The sequence below is a fragment of the Oryctolagus cuniculus genome, chromosome 15 (assembly GCF_051225735.1).
Source record: "Oryctolagus cuniculus isolate XC-2025 breed Fujian yellow rabbit chromosome 15, ASM5122573v1, whole genome shotgun sequence".
In the NCBI taxonomy this organism is placed as follows: Eukaryota; Metazoa; Chordata; class Mammalia; order Lagomorpha; family Leporidae; genus Oryctolagus; species Oryctolagus cuniculus.
The window spans coordinates 77,334,150-77,353,860 of NC_142881.1; the positions used below are offsets into that span (position 1 = coordinate 77,334,150).

Sequence of the window (19,711 nt, forward strand, 5' to 3'; positions counted from 1 at the left end):
ATCTGTGTCTGCTGCAAGGCTGCCTACAGGTGTTTCTTCTCACCCTACGCGGGAGACCCAGATGGAGCTCCTGGCTCCTGGCTTCTGCCTGCTCCAGCCTCGGCCTTTGTGGGCAACTGGAGAGTGAATCAGCAGATGGAAGATCTCTCTCTGTCTCCACCTCTCTCTGTAACTAACTCTGCCTTTGAAATAAATGAATCTTTTTTAAAAAGTTAAAATTCCTTCGAAAGAGGTTTTAAATTTTGAATGGCAAACATCAATGCCCAATAAATCTAATTTTCCTCAAATTTTTTTTTAGGCAAAACTTTTGCTGGCCTGGATGCCGTCCGTGGACCTCTTCCCTTCTATTCCAGATCCTAATGTGATATTTCCCAGAAGGCCCCTCACCTCAAGGTCTCACAGGTGCTGGGATTTTGTGCAGATCCTGTTGAAAAACATCATTTCCACAATAAAGTCTGGGGTGATTGTATTATTTAAGATCTTCTAAAGGCATCACAGATGACTTATTGATTCTTTAAAATTAAAATTAAGAAGAGAAAGAAATCTCTACAATTATTTGTAATTCACCAGATGTGAGGACGCGGGGGCTGCTGAAGCAAGAGCCTCAGTGGGAGATGCTGGGGAAGGTTTTCAATGCAGAATCGATGAGACATAGGACAGTCATGAAAAGGTGAATCAGGATCTGAAACAGCCCTTTCCTCTGAGTCAGTTACACAGAAGCAGGGGAAGCATCCGAGATTTCACTGAACCGTGCGGCTAAGGCTGGGACTGGCAGTGAGGAGGGTGGGGACAGCAGAGGCAAAGGGACAGGGGTCCAGTGCCCATTGTCCCGGGGACTGGGCCAGGCATGCCAGAGTCACGGCTGTTCCCCTGTGCTTGAAATGTGAACACACGGACTTACCTCCATGGCTGTGGCCCTAAGCTCTTCCCATCTAGCTGGGTAGACTCCCAGAGATGAGCCCAGGAGGCTCGCATGGTGTTGGAGTACAGCCCACAGCACCACAGTGGTACTCACGTGTCACCCCCTCGCCTGCCAGGGTTTCCTCAGAACCGGAGCGGTTGTTGTGCATCTGGTTCCTATAAAGGCCCACAGGGACGGAATGACCAGTGATGTCACACGTCACTTTATAGGGCAGAGCACGGCCACTCAGAGAGCTTAAGTCCCACAGGATCACATGGCTGGTAGGTGTTGCAGCAGAGCCAGGAGTTGAACCGCAGGGTATGGCTCCGGAGGCTGTGCCCCTGACTCTGTGTTATGCTGAGTGGTGACGGTGCCATCGTCTGTGGGTGTGCACCTGGATCCTGAGGAGTGGAGATTTTCCAAGGAAGAAACATCAGGGTTTCACTTTCTTCTGGGAATGCAGTGCCCAGGAGGAGCTGGGTTACGCCCTTCACAGCGGAAGGGCCAGGTGCTTGCCTGAGCCTCTGTACATGCCAATGGGGCCCACCCTCATCCATCCTTTATGGCTCTATTTCTGGTTGGGCCCACAAAACCTAGAGAGGACACTGTATGTTACAGAGATGTGTGGGCGTGTGGGTGCATGCATGCGTGTGTGCATGTGCATCTGTGTCTGGGGGTTGTCGGGAGAGGCTCCCTGATAGCTGACATTTAGCTTAGCAGACAGAGATGAGCAGGAGACAACCTTGAGCATAAATTCAGGGCCAGGTGGTGAGGTCAGAGGGTGGGGTTGGGAAATGACATGTTGTGCCATCAAATGGAGCAAATCTTTCAGAATTGCTAGACAGTGAAATAGTCGCGTGTGAAGAGTTCAGGGTTACAGCCTCACATCCAGAGTCAAAGACTGGTGAAAAGCATGCAAGGAGGCAGCAGTGGAACCAGAGGGGGGACAGAGGAGGGTCTGCCAGCCTAAGTGAGCCTGCAGTGATGCGCTGCTGGAGTGAGTGTGTAGATCTAGATTGGCATCTGACCACACAGCCAAACCCTCCATCCTCTTTTCATCTGGGATAAATTTTACCAGGTAAAAGTCATTTACAACATGTCAATATGCTAAAGTTAACATCTACCTTGACAAAGCCCCACTCTTCCTCGATCTTCGGTGGTGGTCCAGTGAAATAGCTTTTCCCTTGAAGGGAAAGAGGTCTTGAGGCAGGTTTGCTAGACAGTGAGCTAGCATGATACTGAGAGACATTAGAAGCTTTATTCCCAAGCTTGCCATACAAATACCACAAAATCCAGAAGGCTAGAAATAGGGGGAGGAGCAGAGTGGGGAATTAGGCAAGGTAGCCAGGGCTGATGTGGTGTCCATGCAATCATCTTTCCACCCATCTACCCATCCATCCACCCATCCGTTCCTCCACCACCTGTTCAACCATCCATTCAGTTATCCACCCCCCAGTCTACCCATCCAGCCATCCACCCAACCACCCAACCATTCATACACCCATCCAATCTTCATTGAATGTGCCAAGTACTAGCCTTAGAGTTGGGAGCAAAGGGGTAAACAAGACAGGCATGATTTTGCTCCTATGCAGCTTACATCTAGCAGAGGGAGAAACACATTAACTTTGTCACCTCCATGGGTGTGGTCCTCCTTAGTGTGGTCAGGGAAGGCTTCCACAGAGTGACAGCAGTGAGCAGAGGGATCAGCTATTCAGGGTCTGGGAAGTGGATTCCAGCACGAAGGAGCCAGTGCAAGGCTGGGAATGAATGGAGCAGGCAACAGAGAGAGGAAATAAATGGCCAGAAGGCAGGAGCAGGGACTGAGGTGGGGAGCATCCACACAGCCCCTGACCTGAATTCCCCTCTAAGAGAGGTGAAGCTGGAAGATGCTGTGACCTCACTGCAGTGAGCTGATCTCTGTGGCTGTTTGTGGAGCATGGAATATGAGATGTGGTGAGAGAAGGAGACCAGGGCAGATGGGCTTGGAGAAGGAGACGCTGGTGCCTGCCCTGCAGTTTAACCTTGTCCAGGTTCTTGTTATTGAAGTGCTGCCTGGGTCAGTAAGGTGGAGCCTGCAGGAGCATGTGGCTGGGATGGAGAGACTGCTTACAGGTGGGGACAACCGAGCCTCCCCAAGCTGTGATGGTGAGAATGGGGAGGAAGGAATGGGTTGAAATGATGCACCTGGGGAAAAGGATTCAAAAGCCGCCCCTAAGGAGGACCTGAGCTGCTCAGGGAGTCTCCCTTTCTGTTGCACAGCCCAGGTGGAGGCAGGGCTAGGCTCTTCCCACAGCTGCTGTCACCCCTGTTCACCTGCCCAGTGCAGAGTGTGCTCCAGGAATGTGTGGGGAGACTGGGTCAGCTCTGTGTGACCAGCAGTGCTATGTGCTGCTCCAGGCCTCTCCTGCACCTGGCAGAGGTGAGAAAACTCCCCTTGCATGGGCTCCTGGGCATCTCCGGTGGTGGTGGTGGCATCTGGGGGTGTTGAGGACCCCGCGGGTGGTTTCAAAAAGAAGAAAGAAGCCAGCCATTTTCAAAGACACTCCAGTCCAGAGCTGGGCTCCCCCAGGCTTAAAGAGTGGGGCAGGCATCTTCATCCAAGTCTCTGTCTCCCTAGTCCCTGCTCTTCCAGTGCTTCAACCCCACTTAGGGGCTGGGGCCAAGCTTTTGATTCAGATTCACAATACATAGGAAGCCTTGAGAATGGAGGGCAAAGCCCAGGGGGCTCTTTTACTCAGCTTCCTGGGTAACTCAAGGCTTCACACCCTGGCCTTCTGTCAGGAATATTTTCCCATCCCAGAGCATGTGGAAGGGAGCTTAGTGCCTTGGTATTTCCCCAGGAATGGAAATGCAAGGACATGGGAGCAGGAGGGACCCAGGTAAGGTCTCCTTTGTTCTAATATGTAACAAGGAAAATGTATCTGTGTTTCCATGTTCTAGTCTCTGAGTAATTAAATACCATGTTATATTCTCCAAGATTAAAGAGTGACTTCACATCTGTGTCCAAGATGAATTACTACACCTTGAAAGCTGTGTAGGCTGTTATGAGGGGAGCAGTTGCACAGGGAGCACGAGGCTTGGAAGGCACAGCAAACCCAACAAGGCAGGAGGCACAGCTTTAAAACCAATTTATGAAGACAAGGAGGGTTTGAGGATGGGATACGGGACACCGTCCTGGAGCACAGAAATCCCAAGAAGGGAGATTTTTAGGAAAATTTAGGTTGGAAGCTCTTCTCTTATAGGTAGGACTGTCAACAGCCCTAATCCTCCACTCCTGTGTAGCAGCCAAGAGAAGGTGTTCTGTCTCAGATATCTGCAGAGTGCTTTGGAAGGAAGTTCCAGTAATTGCATGCATCTGTCTCTAACAAATGGAAAATGGAAATAGCTCAAGAAATAGACTCACACTTGCCGGAGTTAGCACTTGCAAGGCTAAACTCGAAGCAATTTTAGACACGGAGGATGAAGACTCTCAGCAGGAAGCGTATCGACTGCTGGTGGAGGAGAGCAACTCAGGAGAGACTGGTTAGAAGGGTGTGGGTTGCACTAGTGTGTTCAGCAAGATGTATTCTTGAGGTTCAGGCCTGATAGGTGGGTGCAAATCCAGGCATCATCACACTCATTTGACCAGTAAGGAATCCAATGTCCAGAGAAGCTAGTCACTCATCCTCAACCTAGAGAATTGAGCCAGTGTCTGGACAAGTCCACATCTCCCTGCCCATTGGTGAATGGTGGCCAGGGGAGAGGTAGACCAGACAGCTGAAGAAGAAGAGAGTGAGAACATGGCTGCAGTAGGCACACTCTTTGGCCTCCCTGGCACACTCTTCTGCCACTACCATGGCTTTCAGCCTTTCTCAAACCAGGTTCCTTAATTGATTATTGTATTTCCAATATTCCATGAAATGTTAAGAAATGTTCTCCAAGGAGGACTTGGTGCTTAAGGAAATTTGGGATAAGAAAATGATCCTTTATGGAGGACCTTGCCGCCTTTTAATAGGCGTGTTCATCTACATGGTAAAGAGGAGATAAGACTGCTGCTTCCCAAATTGATTTGGTCTTGATGGCCTCTGTTTCTGTAGCTATAGCTATATCCATGTATCAGGCTCCTTTATTTAGTGAACTGTATGAAGCTACTTCAGAAAGTTTGTAGAAGGAGCAGGTGATGTGGCTTAGCTGGAGACACCCACATCCCATGCTGGAGTGCTGGTTTGAGTCCCAGCTGCTCCACTTCTAATTTGACTCCATGTAATGCACCTGTGAAAGCAGCAAATGATAGCTCACGTACTTGAGTCCTTTGCCACGGACATGGGAGATGTGGATGGAGTTCTGAGATGCTGGCTTCGGCCTGCCTGTGGTGGCCACATCAGTGAAAAAAAGATGGAAGATCTGCCTGTCATTCTACTTCACAAAGTTTGTGGAAAATGAATTTAAATGGTAGGTCTGTTGTGGCACAGAAAATTGAAATTCATGCTTACATGGGATTTTCAAATATTTCATAGAAACCATAAACCATATTATGAAGAAAAACCACATGGATTTCAAAAATATCTTGGAGTCAGCACTGTGGCATAGCAGGTGGGGCCGCCACCTGCTGCACTGGCATCCCATGTGGGAACCGGTTCAAGTCCCGGATGCTCAACTTCCTTTTTTTTTTTTTTTTTTTTTTGACAGGCAGAGTGGACAGTGAGAGAGAGAGACAGAGAGAAAGGTCTTCCTTTGCCGTTGGTTCACCCTCCAATGGCTGCCGCGGCCGGCGTGCTGTGGCTGGTGCACCGCGCTGACCCAATGGCAGGAGCCAGGTACTTATCCTGGTCTCCCATGGGGTGCAGGGTTCAAGTACTTGGGCAATCCTCCACTGCACTCCCTGGCCACAGCAGAGAGCTGGCCTGGAAGAGGGCCAACCGGGACAGAATCCGGCGCCCTGACCAGGACTAGAACCTGGTGTGCCAGTGCCGCAGGTGGAGGATTAGCCTAGAGAGCTGCTGCACCGGCCATGCTCAACTTCCAATCCAGCTCTCTGCTATGGCCTGGGGAAACAGCAGAGGAAGATGGCCCAAGTGCTTGGGCCCCTGCACCCAATGGGAGACCTGGAAGAAGCTCCTGGCTCCTGGCTTTGGATTGGTGCAGCTCCAGCTGTTCCAGCCAACTGGGGAGTAAACCAGTGGATGGAAGACCTCTCTCTCTCTCTCTCTTTCTCTTTCTTCCTGACTCTCCTTCTCTCTGTGTGTAACTCTGCTTTTCAAATAAATAAATCTTTAAGAAAAGTTTTATTTTAGTGCAAAGATTTGTCTTTGAATTACATTTTCTTCAGTTTTAAAAAATCATTTGAAAGACACACACACACACACACACACACACACACACATCTTCTATCCACTGTTTCACCTTCCCAAATGCCTGCAATGGCCAGGACTGGGTCAGGGTGAAGGGTGAAGCCAGGAGCATAGAACCCAATCCCGGTCTCTCCAGTGGGTGGCAGGGACCCAATTACTTGGGCTTTAACCTGTTGCCTCCCAGGGGGCAAATTAGCCAGAAACTGGATTGGAAGCTGAGGTAGGACTTAGTCCCAGGCACTCCGATACAGGATGTGGGCATCCCAAGTGGCGACTCAACCCCTGTGCCGAATGTGCACCCCTTTCACAAACTTATTGAAGTATCCTCATATATGTAGTTCATTCTATGCAGTAGTTTTCCTTCCTTTTACTTTTCTTGAAAATGCTCTTTATTACGAGAGCGTCTATGCAGCTGGCCGTTCAGAACTTTGTTGTGGTGTATGCAAAGGGAGAGGGCAGGGGCAACACAGATTCAGCTCCATGAGCAGCAGGTGCACAGCTGGGAGAAAGAAATGACAAGGCTGGTAGCAGCCCAGACAAGGGGCATAGGACAAAGCAGACTAGGAGACAGGAGGCTTGCAGAGATGCAGAGAAAAAGTAAGCAGGGCAAAGAGGGGAGAAGGTGGGTCCACGGCACTCAGCCCTTACTTCCTTGTCCAGGACCCCTGTGTGAGCTGCTTCTCCCTGCTGGAGCCACGCAGGCTGTTTCCCAGGAAGTGCGCTGACAGACAAGCAGGGTCTTTGCAGCTAGATTTGTGTTCAAATCATGCACTCCGATTCCTGGCTTGTGACGTGAGTAGATTGCTTCACCTCTCACCTCAATTGCCTGAGAGGTTCAAGGAAGAATGCATCTAAGCACAGTGCCTGGGTCCTTACTGGAGAGACTCAGAGTGCTGCCCTTAGCTCGTTCCTTTGGGTGTAAGTTCAGAGTCCTTTTTGACGGTCATACACTCTGCCTCGCTTGTCTCTCTGTCTTCCACCATCTGGGCTCATCTTCCCGTCACTCGTTTGGGCTCTGGGCTGTTGGAGCATGGAGGATTCTGGATAAGCACCTTCCTGGGCTCTGGTGCCCTGAGAGCTGATTGCTCCTGGCCTGGAGTTTGCACTTGAAGTTGGAAGCTGGGTGAAAGGAGAGGCTGCCCATGCCTTAAGTGCCCTGTGGCTCCTTTGCAGGTTGACGGAGGGCAGCCATGGTTCTGCTGAGGACTGAGGGCTGCTGGTCCTGGTTGATCTGTTTTGCTTTGCTATGTTATATTCTGCCAAACAGATTGAAAGAGAAATCTTATTATATATTTTTTAATTTTTATTTTTTACAAAAGATTTACTTATTTGAAAGGCAGTTACAGGGAGAGAGGGAGAGACAGAAAGATCATCCACCTACTGTTTCACTCCCCAAGTGGTCACACAGCTGGTGCTGGGCCAGGCTGAAGCCAGGAGCCAGGAATTCCATCTGGGTCTCCCACATGGGTAGCAGAGACCCAAGCAATTTGGCCATCTTTTGCTGCTTTCCCAGGTGTGCTAGCAAGGAGCTGGATTGGAAAGGGAGCATCTTGGAGTCAACCAGCACTCATATGGGGTGCTGGCATTGCAGGCATTGCACTGGCTTAGTCCAGTGCGCTACATGGCAGACCCCTGAAGGAGAGCTTTTTTTAAAAAAGCTTTTATTTAATAAATATAAATTTAATAGGTACAACTTTCGTAATACAGCAGTTCTTCCCCCATACCCACCTTCCCACCCCCACTCCCATCCCACCTCCTACTCCCTCTCCCAGACCATTTTTCATTAAGATTCATTTGTAATTGTCTTTATATATAGAAGATTAACTCTACACTAAGTGAAGATTTTAACAGTTTGCACCCACAGACACACAAAGTATAAAGCATTGCTTGAAGACAAGTTTTATCATTAATTCTCATAGTACAACACATTAAGGACAGAAGTCCTACATGGGGAGCAAGTGCACAGTGACTCCTGATGTTGATTTAACCATTGACAATCTTATTTATGACATCAGTGATCACTCAAGGCTCTTGTCATGAGCTGCCAAGGCTATGGAAGCTTTTGAGTCCACAAACTCCATCAGTATTTAGACAGGGCAATAAGCAAAGTGGAAGTTCTCTCCTTCCCTGAAGGAGAAATTTTAACTCCCATGTGATGGCTGCATTGGCAGCATGGCATCAGGGAATTTTTAAATGATGTGTTTTTTTCCCCGATTGAGCCTATTTGTTACATATTGTCTTTTAAAACTGAGTCAAAACTTTATGGGCATTTTTACAAGACTTGTAATATACTTGTGCAGGTTTAGCAAGAAGTGCTTGCTAGAATATAAATTCCCCATTGGCGGGTTAAAAGGAAACAACTTCATTGTATACTTTTTTCCTGCCAGTGTGTTATATTATGTTCTGTGTCAGTTAGATCAGAGCCAAAAGGAGGTGGAAGGTCTGAAACTGTTGTGGTTAGCCGTTGGAATTTTGGAATTTTGGACAGATGACCTGAGTTTATCTGAATGAATAATGGATTATTTGGGAGTGTGCTAAGGTGCTAACTTTGGAGGCAAATGTGTTTTTAAAAAATACATTGGAAGAGTAAATTTGAAAGATTTATTATTTTCCCTTGAATTTATAAATGTAATCCATGCTCACCGTAAAACCTGAAGTGCAGAAAAGGAGCATGGAACAAAATTAAATTAGGATGTATTTTCTTATTTGCTAAGCCAGTCTCTGTTTCTCCTCTCATAAGCCAGCAGGTGAGTGGACTGCACACTGGGGCTGCCTTCACCTTCTCTAGCATGCCTTGGAGACTCACCCACTACATAATCTGCTGCCCGGTACTGTGTCACTGTTTCACCCTGGAGTGAGCCACTGATGATTGCACCTGTCCCTTGCTGCTGCACCATCATCTGTTGGTAGATATTTAGGTTGCTGCTACTGGTTCTGGTATTATGGATAATGCCTGTGATGGATGTGATTGACAAGCATCTCATGCACTCCTCTAAGTAGTTTCTTACAATGCTTCCTGGAGCATGTGGCCTGATAAGACACCCAGGGTCCATGGCTCAGAGCAGTTCCTGGAGAGGCAGCCCGGGTCTGCATCCTCTGCCAAGACGGATGGCCATCCTGCTGTGCCTCACTAACCTGGGTCCAAGGCCACTCAGAGCAAGGCAAAAACAAAAACATCCACGGTCCATCTATTGTGCAAACCACACCGCCTCATTGGTGTGCTGTGCTCCATTATTTTGATTTCATAGGAGCTGAACTATTCCTTTATGTCATGCTTACATTTCATTCATTTCCTTAAAAGTTGGCTTCTTGTGCCCTTTGCCAGGCTGTCTGCTGGAGAACCCACTACAATGCAAAGTGCCTGCTCATGTATGAGATAAGAGAATCCTTAGAAAGGTTGCGTGTGTGTGTGTGTGTGTGTGTAGCAGGTGTGATGCTGTGGCACTGTGGTGTTGTGGGTTAAGCTAGCTCCAGTGTCACCAGCATCCCATAGGAGTGCTGGTTCAGGTCCCAGCTTCTGATCCAGCTCCCTGCTAATGCACCTGGGAAAGCAGTGGAAGATGGCCCAAATGCTTGAGCCCCTGCCACCCACACAGGAGCCCTGGTTGGAATTCCTGGCTCCTGGCTTCAGCCTGACCTGCCCCCTTGCCCTGTGGCCATTTGGGGAATGAAGCAGCTGATGGCAGACCTATCTGTAACTCTGCCTTTCACATAAAAAATAAATAAATCTTTTTTTTTAAAGAGAAAGTTTGTGGAAAAATGGGATGAAAAGGTAAATTTATTTGGCTGCAAAATATGTTGAAATTTATGCAGTTTCTTTATAAATATGCATTTTCCATGAACTTTTCAAAAGCTGCTTGTATACACAAATTTAAAAATTTCCTTGCACCAAAATAAACTTATCTTTTGATTCTATTTTCCACAAACTCTTTGAGTATCCTTGTATATTTCATTTGCTGTTTATTTTTCTATTTCACCAGTACTCTCAGTTTTGTTTAGGGTATTTATAGATGTTCAGAAGCTTAAAAATCCGGGGTAGTAAAACTAACCAGACTTCTCCTGATCCTTTGGTCCTTTATTCCTATGTTTACAATGATCTGCTCTACTCTGAGGTCACAGAGCTATTTGTTAGCAGGCCCTGGGCCTGGTCACCTGTGGGGCCTGGGAGTACTCAGCCTCCACAGGTGCTGTTGGAGAAAAGCTTTGTTTCCTGGGGACAAGCAAAGGTGACTGTGGAAAAGTTTAGTCCCCTAAAGAAACTGCCTCCACCAAGAAGCAGTCTGCCTGGGCTCTTGTAGCAGGGGTTAGGGGAGTATCCAGGACTTAGTGAGCAGTGCACAGGCCCTTTTTGTGCAAGCATTACCCATTGATTGTCATTCACAGCTCCAGGCTGGCTGGTGTCTCCCAGCTTTCTGTGCCTTTAGAGGTCTGGCTCCTGCTGAGTCCAAAGTTGCAAGATCAGCTTTCCTGGAACAGCCCCTGAAGAGCCAGCTCCCTGCAGGGAAACTGGAGCAGGTCCCCTGCTCCTGTCCCTGTGCCCCCAGCCCCTTGTCTAAACCCTACACTCTGGGCTATAGACTCACTCTGTCTTCTTAGATTTAGCTCATAAATGCTTTGCAATTTATTTTAGTGTGTGGTATTAGGTAGAGGTCTAATTTATTATTTTTAAGTGTTCAAGCAATTATCCCAGCATGATTTATTAAATAAAGCTCTTATGCACTGAACCCCAATGCCTCTCTTACTATATAAGTAGTATTACAAATACATTGGTTATTTTCTGAGTTTCTCCATTTTTTGCCTTCCTTAATGCCTTTTAATTCTTCATTACTGCCACATTTATGTGATCAGAAATACATATTATTCTCTTCTTTTTAAAAGTAGAAATTTTTCTTCCTCAATTTTTATGAGGAAATACATTTGTTTTGGTGAGCTCCTCAAAAATTCCATTGCTATTTTATTTTATTAATAGGCAAAATAGTTTTGTACTTAATTTTCCATGTATGGTTATGATATAGCTTTTTGTTTTTCAAGCTTTATTTTTACAGAACATTAAATAATTTTCTTCACATAATTTTGTCACATATTAATTGAATGTTAGGTGTTTTACATTATATTTGTTGTTATGAATGATTTTTACCCATATTAAATTATCAATGTTTTTCTATTGTATAAAAATTGGATGGTTTATGCCTATTTATTTTGTAATTATCGTCTTGTTGAGCTCTCTTGCTGTATTTTTGAAGATTTATTTATTTGAAAGGCAGAGTTACAGAGGGAGAGAAAGAGAGAGGAGAATCTTCCATCCACTGGTTCACTCCTCAAATTGCCAAAATGGCCATAGCTGGGATTGGGCCAGGCCAAAGCTAGGAGCTTCATCCTGGTATCCCACATAGATACAGGGACCCAAGCACTTGGGCCATCTTTGGCTGCTTTCCCAGGTGTATTAGCAGGGAATTGGATCAGAAGTGGAGCAGCGGGGACTTGAACCAGCTCCCATATGGGATGCTGGGGTTGTAGGTGGCAGCTTAACCCATTATGACCCCTCTTGGTGGTTTGGATAGCTATTTTGGTTGATCTTTGAACATAGTAAATATTGGAGCTAGTATTATGGTACAGCAGGTTAAGCCACTGCTTATGATGCCAGCATCCCGTATTGGAGCACCAGTTAGAGTCCTAGCCACTCTGCTTCTGCTCCAGCTCCCTGCTAATGCACCTGGGAAAGCAGCAGAAGATGATCCCAGTGCTTGGGCCACTGTATCCACATGGGAGACCTGATGGAGCTCCTGGCTCCTGACTTCAGCCTGGCCGAGCCCTGGCCATTGCAGACATTTGGGGAATAAACTAGTGGATGGAAGATCTCCCTCTCTGTAACTCTGCCTTCCAAATAAACAAATAAAATATTTAAAATACATATGCTTTAGTTTTACTGAGATGGTTTTTTTTTCCCTAGCTGTGAATAGGATGTTGATTTTATCAAACATTTTTCCTGCTTCTGTTCAGGGAATAATATAGTTTTTCTTTTTATAACTTATTGATATGCCACAGTATTTTCATTGACTCACAAATAGTAAACATCCTTTTTTGGCATAGATCATTATTTACATAGCCCCCTTGTATCTTTAGTTGACTGTATAATAGATTCAATTTTACAAATCATTTCATTTGTATTTCCAGCTATTTTATGGGGGGTTTCTTTGTTTTGTGCTCCTTTCTCAGCTTTGTAACTGACAAATTTTTTAAAAAAAGATTTATTTGAAAGGCAGAGTTACAGAGACACTCAGAGAGAGAGAGAGAGAATCTTCCATCCACTGGTTCACTCCTCAAATGGCTGCAACATCCAAGGCTGGGCCAGGCCACAGATAGGAAACAGGAGCTTCATCTAGGTCTCCCATATGGGTGCCAGGGGCCCAAGCACTTGGGGGCATCTTCTGCTGCCTTCCCCAGGCACATTAGCAGGAAGCTGGATCACAAGTGGAGCAGCCAGGATATAAACTAGAGCCCATAAGGATGCTGGTATCGCAGGCAGTGGCCTAATCCTCCATGCCACAACACCAGTGCAGAAGAATTTTTCTTAAGAGATTTGAAGGCAGGGTTTAGCGTGATGCAGCAGATTAAATGATGTTTCAGAGACCTGCATCCCACATTCTAGCACTGTTTCAAGCTCTGGCTACTCCTCTTTTATCCAGCTCCCTGCTAATACATCTGAAAAAGCAACAGAAGATGGCCCAAGTACTTGGGCCTCCGTACCCATGTGGGAGACCCTGATGGAGTTCCTGTCTCCTGGCTTTGGCCTGGCCCAGCCCTAGCTGTTATGGCCATTTGGGGAATAAGCCAGTAGATGGAAGATAGTCTGTCTCTCTCTCTTTCTCTGTCTTTCTGTGTGTATGTCCCTCTGCCCTTCAAAATACAGTAAATGTTTAAAAAGAAGGGAGTTACTGGGAAAATGATTAATAGCCAAGATCTTAAGTGAACTTAAATTTTTAGCAATATTTTCACATTTTTTCCCTGTATGTTAATGTTGTCAAATTTTCTCACTTAATCTTGGATCAGTGTTGTTCATTTATGCCTTTATATTTCTAAGTACGTATACATGGACTTTTAAAAAATGTAATTCTCTATTAAAAAACCCTCTGCCTCTCATTCTCTGTCTTCTATATTTTTAAAGTTGTGCAGGTGTGCTCGCTTTCTCTGCTTGTATTTCCTATCTTACATTTTCACTTCTGTGTGGAATTTTCCAGGCAGGAGGGTTGACACATCTTCACCCTGCCTTTATCAGCTTCTAGCCTGTTGTGATGCATCACGGTTTACCTGCTCCCGGCTAGGTTGATGTGAATATAATGTTCTGGCTTTAACAAAACTCATTCCTCCCAAATGGAAAAGAGGATTATAAAGATTCTTGCAAAACGATCTGAGATAGAAGATGATCCTAATGAGGTGAGCACTAGTACACAAAGCAAAGCAGGAGAGTGATGCTTCTCTCAGCCCCAGGTGGGTCTTCCCCACTCGGGCCTGGGAAGCAGAAGGTGCCGGGTGCAGCTGCTGCCCTTGGAACGCTGCCTGCAGTCAGCAAAGCCTCAGGACAGTAGGGCCTCTCAGGCCTGAGCCATCAGGCCCCCACGATAAGTGTTTGTCACTTTCTCAGCCATGTCTAAGCCCCATGAGCTTTATCGCAAATCTATTAGACTACATAAACCATTCTGAGATTTTGTTTTGTATAGTGAAAAACCAAACACCACCCATCATAAGGGACATATTTATTTTTCCTTTCATGGCAAAAGTCTTTGAATTTATACAGAAAGACCTATCTTGACAGAGTAAAAGGGCATTTCTTTGTCAGTAAAACGTATTTGAAGGCAGGTAATGTGGGGAGCAATCCGGACTAGACTAAGTTACTCGAATTAGGACTTATTCTATGCATCTGCTCTCCCACAATATGGCACTGGGAGAGAAGTAAACAGCTTCCGCACAGCTGCCTCCAGTTCAACTAATAAACTGTAGGACTTGCTCCTGATTGGAGAGCAGCGTACTCGGCGTGTGGGCAGCCGAGTTAGGATTGGCGGAGGAGGAATATAAAGGAGGAGAGAGACGGCATTCACCAGGAACATCTATGGGGAACATCTAAGGGAACCCGTGCAGCCCCCGAGAGAGCCGGCCGGCGGTGTGCCGCTCCCCTGCGGAAGTGGGGAATGCGGCCAGGGGGAACTGCCCTTCCACGGAGGTGGAAGGGATAGTAGCCAACCCGGGAAGAACCAGCAGCAAACCCGGGGAGGGCTGAGCAGACGAAAGAACAGCGCAGGGTCCTGTGTCGTTCCTCCACGAAGAGGGGGAGCGACATAATGGTGCCGTGACTCGGATATGAAGCCTAGGCAGGGTTTAGTGTCGTTCCTCCACGAAGATGGGGAGCGACAAGGTAAGATCTGTCGTATATTTGAAGAAATGAGTTTCAGAACAGATTCTTTGATAGGGAAGGTTTGCTCTGTCGTTGGACGGAAGATGGGTGTTTCCGAGGTGTTTCCTTTTAGACCAGGATAGACAGCAATTCACTGCCCAGTGCACTGTGTGTGTGTGAGAGTACGTGCACACGTGCATGTGTGTGTGTGTGCTTGAGCACATATGCGTGCACATGGGTGTGCATATGTGTGCGTGTGTGTGCACATGTGTGTATATGCATATGCACGAGTGTGCGTGTGTGTACATGTGTGTGTGTGCATGAAAGCTGAGCCACTCTAATGCACTAGAGAAGATGGTCTGTCAACAGCCCATCATTCTTTAATAGTGATTTTTAAAACCCTGCTGTTTCATGGGGTGCAAGGCAGGAAACTGCATCAGTGCAGCCACAGAGGGAACAGGGGCTACTGGGGAAGTAAAAGGGAGCAGGAGTAGTCAGGGGTTGTGCCAAGTGTGAAAGTCTTCCATTATCTCTTCTCAGGTTAGGACACACCCCAACTAAGGTGGGTCCTGAAGGGCCATTGGCAGCAGTTAGAAAGCCAATGGGATCTTCTGCCCCTGGTGGAGAGCAGGGGGTTGCCCCTCCTGGAAGACAGCCGGGTGTCTCCAGCAAGGGTTTCAAAGATTCCTCAGATTCAGAGAGATGCATTGTTTTCCCATACAGAAGGGTGGTCCAGGGCCAGCGAAGTGGTGTAGCGGGCTAAGCCCCAGCCTGCAACACAGAGGCACAGGGTTGAATCCTGCCTGCTCCACTTTTGATTCACCTTCCAGCTAACATGCCTGGGAAAGCGGCAAAAATGTCCCAAGTGCTTGGGCCCCTATACCCATGTGGGAGGCCTGGATGGAGTTCCAGGCTCCTGACTTCAGCCTGGCCCAGCCCTAGCTGTTGTGCCATTTGGGTAGTGACCCAATGGCTGGAAGATCTCTTTATGTCTCTCCCTGTCTGTAGGTTGCCTTTCAAATAAATAAATTAGATAAATAAGTAAATGAATATATATATTTTTAAAGTAAGATAACCCAAAATCGATGACTTCCTTTCATCCAAGCAGGTATTTTTAAAGAAACAAACACATTTAATCTGTCTCTTTAAGGCAAAGATAATCATTTAACAAGTGAGAAACTGCTTTCTGACAAAAGGCTGTGCTAAGGAAAAGTGCATTTTGAAAACAGATGTCTGAAATGTTTCATTGTTACATGATTTTCCTACTGAAAACAATATATGCCTCTTAAAATATTTCTTGCATATGCCTACCCTCCCCCAAACCTTAGAAAAACAAAAAAAAGTCTTAACTCATTTTAAAAACTGTTCCAAAGAACACTGTTGTTTTTGAGCTTCTTTAGCTTAAAAAAAAATCAAAACACATTACCTTCCAATTACTTATCAATTGCTGATTGACAACTGGGATATGGAAATTTGCTAACAGAATTTCAGCACAAAAGCCTTTGCGTGGTGAGCTCAGAATGTGCACCCAGCCACACGTCTCTCCCCTGCGTGTGGGCTGCAGGGGTTGCTGGGATCTTGCTGTATACAAAGAGGCACTAAAGCTAAATTCTAACCTCTCCCGAGGTTGGACCTGGCTTTCAGAGTGGTGTCATGGGATTTGTAAACTGTAGCACAGAACTGGGCCTCACTGCTGTCTCATGGCTGTTCTCTCCAAAAGGCAAGGTCAGGGACAAGTGACCCAGGCAGGGAGGGGTCTGAGCTTGGCCTTCTGTTGTCTTTCCTTGGCCCTCCTCCTGGCTGTTCCTTGGACAGTTTGAAGACTAGGACTTGAGAGCTTCATTTCTTTAACTTTCCTATTTTGTCTTTTACAGACGTTAAGTGGTGCAGAATATAACAGAATGTAACATCGCATTTTTGAAAGTCTCTTTTATTCCCAACAGATTTTGCTTCATTCTATTTGAGGCTATGTTATTTGGTGTATAAACTTTTTTCCTGAATATTAGCGTGTCCTGGTAGAATGTACTGCCACCAAAGGCAGGATAATCGTCTTCGTTCAGGTTAACCATTTGTGTTGCCTCAGAATGTACATTGGTGACAATCTAGCAGGTTGGGAATTTGTTTGGATTTATGTTGGTGTAGAAATAGAAGCATCACACCTCTGATCCTGCTGGCTGGGGGACCTTGGGCCAGTCCTAGCCTTTCTGTGTTACTTTGTTGTACAGTTTTGAAAACAGCTTGAAACTACACTTTTGAGGCAGAGAGCAAGTGGTCTTCTTGGTTTAGGATGGTAATTTAGTGATTTATACTTGTCAGGTTCATTCAACCTAATTTTTTTCATTTTGTTTTTGCTTTGCCAAAAGTCTTCCCACTCCTATTCCTTTGCTACATGTACTGTCTTATTTGATTCTCTCTTTCCCTTGTCATGATTTATAGATTCAAAACACTTTTTGAATTCTACAACTGAAAGGATTTAATTGAAAATGCCTCATTGGGAGGTAGGCCTTGTGGTGCGGCTGGTTTGGCTGCTCCCTGGGAGGCCTGCATCTCATATGGTAGTGCCTGGGATCCAATCTGACCTCCGCTTTCCTTTTGGCTTCCTGCTAATATGAGTAGGGGAGCCATGGAGGATGGTCCAAATACTTGAGTCCTGGCTCCTGGCTTTGTCCTGGCCCAGCTCTGTTACAGGCATTTAGGGAGTGAGCCAATAAATGGAAATCAATCTCCCTCTCTCTCTTTCTTCTGCTCTCTGTCTCTTCTCTGTCACTTTAAGTAAATAAACAAAAACTTAAAAAAAACCTTACTATAGTTTCCTTTAATCATCAGCATGAAAATTTAAATATAAGAACACACATTTACTTTCCCTTAAGTTTCATATTCAAAAGTTATTTTATGATATCATGTTTTATTCATTTTTACCTCCTTTTTTTCAAGATTTATTTATTTATTTATTTGAAAGACAGAGTTACAGAGAAGCAGAGAGAGAGAGAGAGAGAGAGAGGAGGGTCTTCTATCCACTGATTCACTCCTGAATTGGCTGCAATGGCTGGAGCTTAGCTATCTGAAGCCAGGAGCCAGGAGCTTCTTCTAGATCTCCATGCAGGTGCAGGGGCCCAAGGATTTGGGCTATCTTCCACTACTTTCCCAGGCCATAGCAGAGGGATAGCTGAATTGGAAGAGGGGCAGCCAGGTCTCAAACCTGTGCCCATATGGGATGCTGGCACTGCAGGCAGCAGCTTTACCCTCTACACCATAGCACCAGCCCCCATCCTGTTTAATAATAGATTTTGGTGTTTCTTGGAACCATATTTACAACAATTTTTTGAAGATTTACTTATTTGAAAGGGTGAGAGAGAGAGCGAGCTCCCTTTTGCAGGGTCATTCCCCAAATGGCTGCAAAGTCAGGAATGAGCCTGGCTGAAGCCAGGAGACAGGAGCACCATTGGGTCTCCCATGTGGTCTGCAGGGACCCAAACATTTAAGCCATCTTCTGCTGTCCTTTTAGGTGCCCTGACAGGGTGCTGGATCAGAAGCGGAGCAGCCAGAACTCAAAGCAGCACTCTGATATGGGATGCTGACATCACCAGTGGTGACTTGTCCCACAGTGCCGCAACTCTGAGCTCTACAACAAATATTTAGACCAATCTGTGCTTACAGAATCTCATTATTCACTACCACATTTCCTGGTTTCCTTTGTCTCTGGATCAACTCCAGTGCATTTAAGTCTGGTGTTCTGCCAGGGAGACACTGGTCATCCAGGGAAAATCTGAATCTCCTCCCACTCCCATCCCCATCCCATGCCACTTGTCCCCCGATTCATGCTTACGGGATTCTCTTTATTCTTGTTAACATTTAGACTTGCCAGAAGAGAGTCCCTTGTCACTCCTTTTCATGAATATTGTTTGCCTGTTGGAGAGCACTCTGTCTCTCTGATGACTGCTTATCTGCCCTGTGCCCCCACCCCTCAGGTGCAGTGCCCCCAACCCTGTGCCCTTCGTTCCACAGCATCAGCAGTTGCTGTGTGTTTATAGCTTTGTTCTTCTCAGCATTGAGAGACAAGCTCTTGAGCTTTTCTTCCTCTTCACTGATTTTCTCCTCTGCAATTTGTTAACACTTTTCTTCTCTTAACCAGGTCCCTGTCCCTGTGTCTCTTGTTTTGCAGACCCTGTGTTTCTCTTAATTTAAATGAGAAGCTGAAGCCTGTAGTTAAAATATTTTTTTTCTGCTATTCTTGAAGTAACACCTTGACAGTAGAAACTCTGTTTCTGAGCACCCGGGACTCCATCTTGAGAAAGCACCCCCAGTGTGATATTCTGGTCTGAAACTATGATCTAAAACTGATCTAAAACTATGCTCTAAAATATGCTGTTCTAAAACTATGATCTAAAACTAGACAATAACAGTACTCAGGCAATAACCGTTCACTGCATCCCACTTGGCAGAGCATAGAAACTCCCTAGTATGATTGCTTAAGCTTAAAACAGATAAGCTGCACCTGGATACTGTTAACATTGTAATTTGTCTGTTGTCAAGGTTGTAATTGATACTTCCCAAAGGCCTTAGGTCAGCTTGACCCTAGTAACCATGTATTCCCCCTCCCCCAACCTTGTGGTTTTTGCCTTTATAAACCCTGTTTCTTTGAGCTTTGGAGTCAAGAGTTCTTTAGGGCATAATCTTGGGCAATAAAGGACTCCAAAGTTTATCAGTGTGTGGTGCTCCTGTGTTTGCAATCGCTCAGATGTGACAACCTGCACACCACTGCTTCCTTCTCTTTGGGTGGCCATGTTTCTTGCGTGCCTCTCTTCAGAAGCTGAGGCTCCAGGTGCTCCTTCCTTCCCCACCCCGGAAGCCATGCCCATCATCTGCTGGATCCTTTAAGCCCATCCCACGTCTATTGCTGCCGTCTTGTAGCACAGGTGGACAGTTGAACACCAGACCCACTGAGACCTCTGGCTTACATGGCTGGGAATCAGCATTGCTGGATTCAGTTGCATGGGGAAAGGAAGCCTGCTGCTCCTTGTCTCAGTGTGACTGCCCCTCCAGCCAGCACAGCCAACACAGGGTGCAGTGAGGGTGTGCGGGAGAGGGCTT

The 19,711-nt window shown here is 46.3% G+C and overlaps 1 long non-coding RNA gene across 6 annotated transcripts; it reads left to right on the forward strand.

Moving 5' to 3' along the window:
• Positions 1–3,002: 3,002 nt before the first annotated feature.
• LOC149122086 (uncharacterized) lies at positions 3,003–18,445 on the forward strand. Of its 6 annotated transcripts, XR_016221362.1 has the most exons (4): positions 3,003–3,320; positions 3,742–3,780; positions 8,976–9,059; positions 18,126–18,445. It is a non-coding gene; the product is annotated as an uncharacterized LOC149122086 (long non-coding RNA). The 6 variants fall into 6 exon arrangements; XR_016221363.1 differs by lacking the exon at positions 18,126–18,445 and having other exon boundaries at positions 3,005–3,320; positions 3,683–3,780; positions 8,976–10,406; XR_016221366.1 differs by lacking the exon at positions 3,742–3,780 and having other exon boundaries at positions 3,006–3,320; positions 8,972–9,059; positions 18,126–18,444.
• Positions 18,446–19,711: the final 1,266 nt, after the last annotated feature.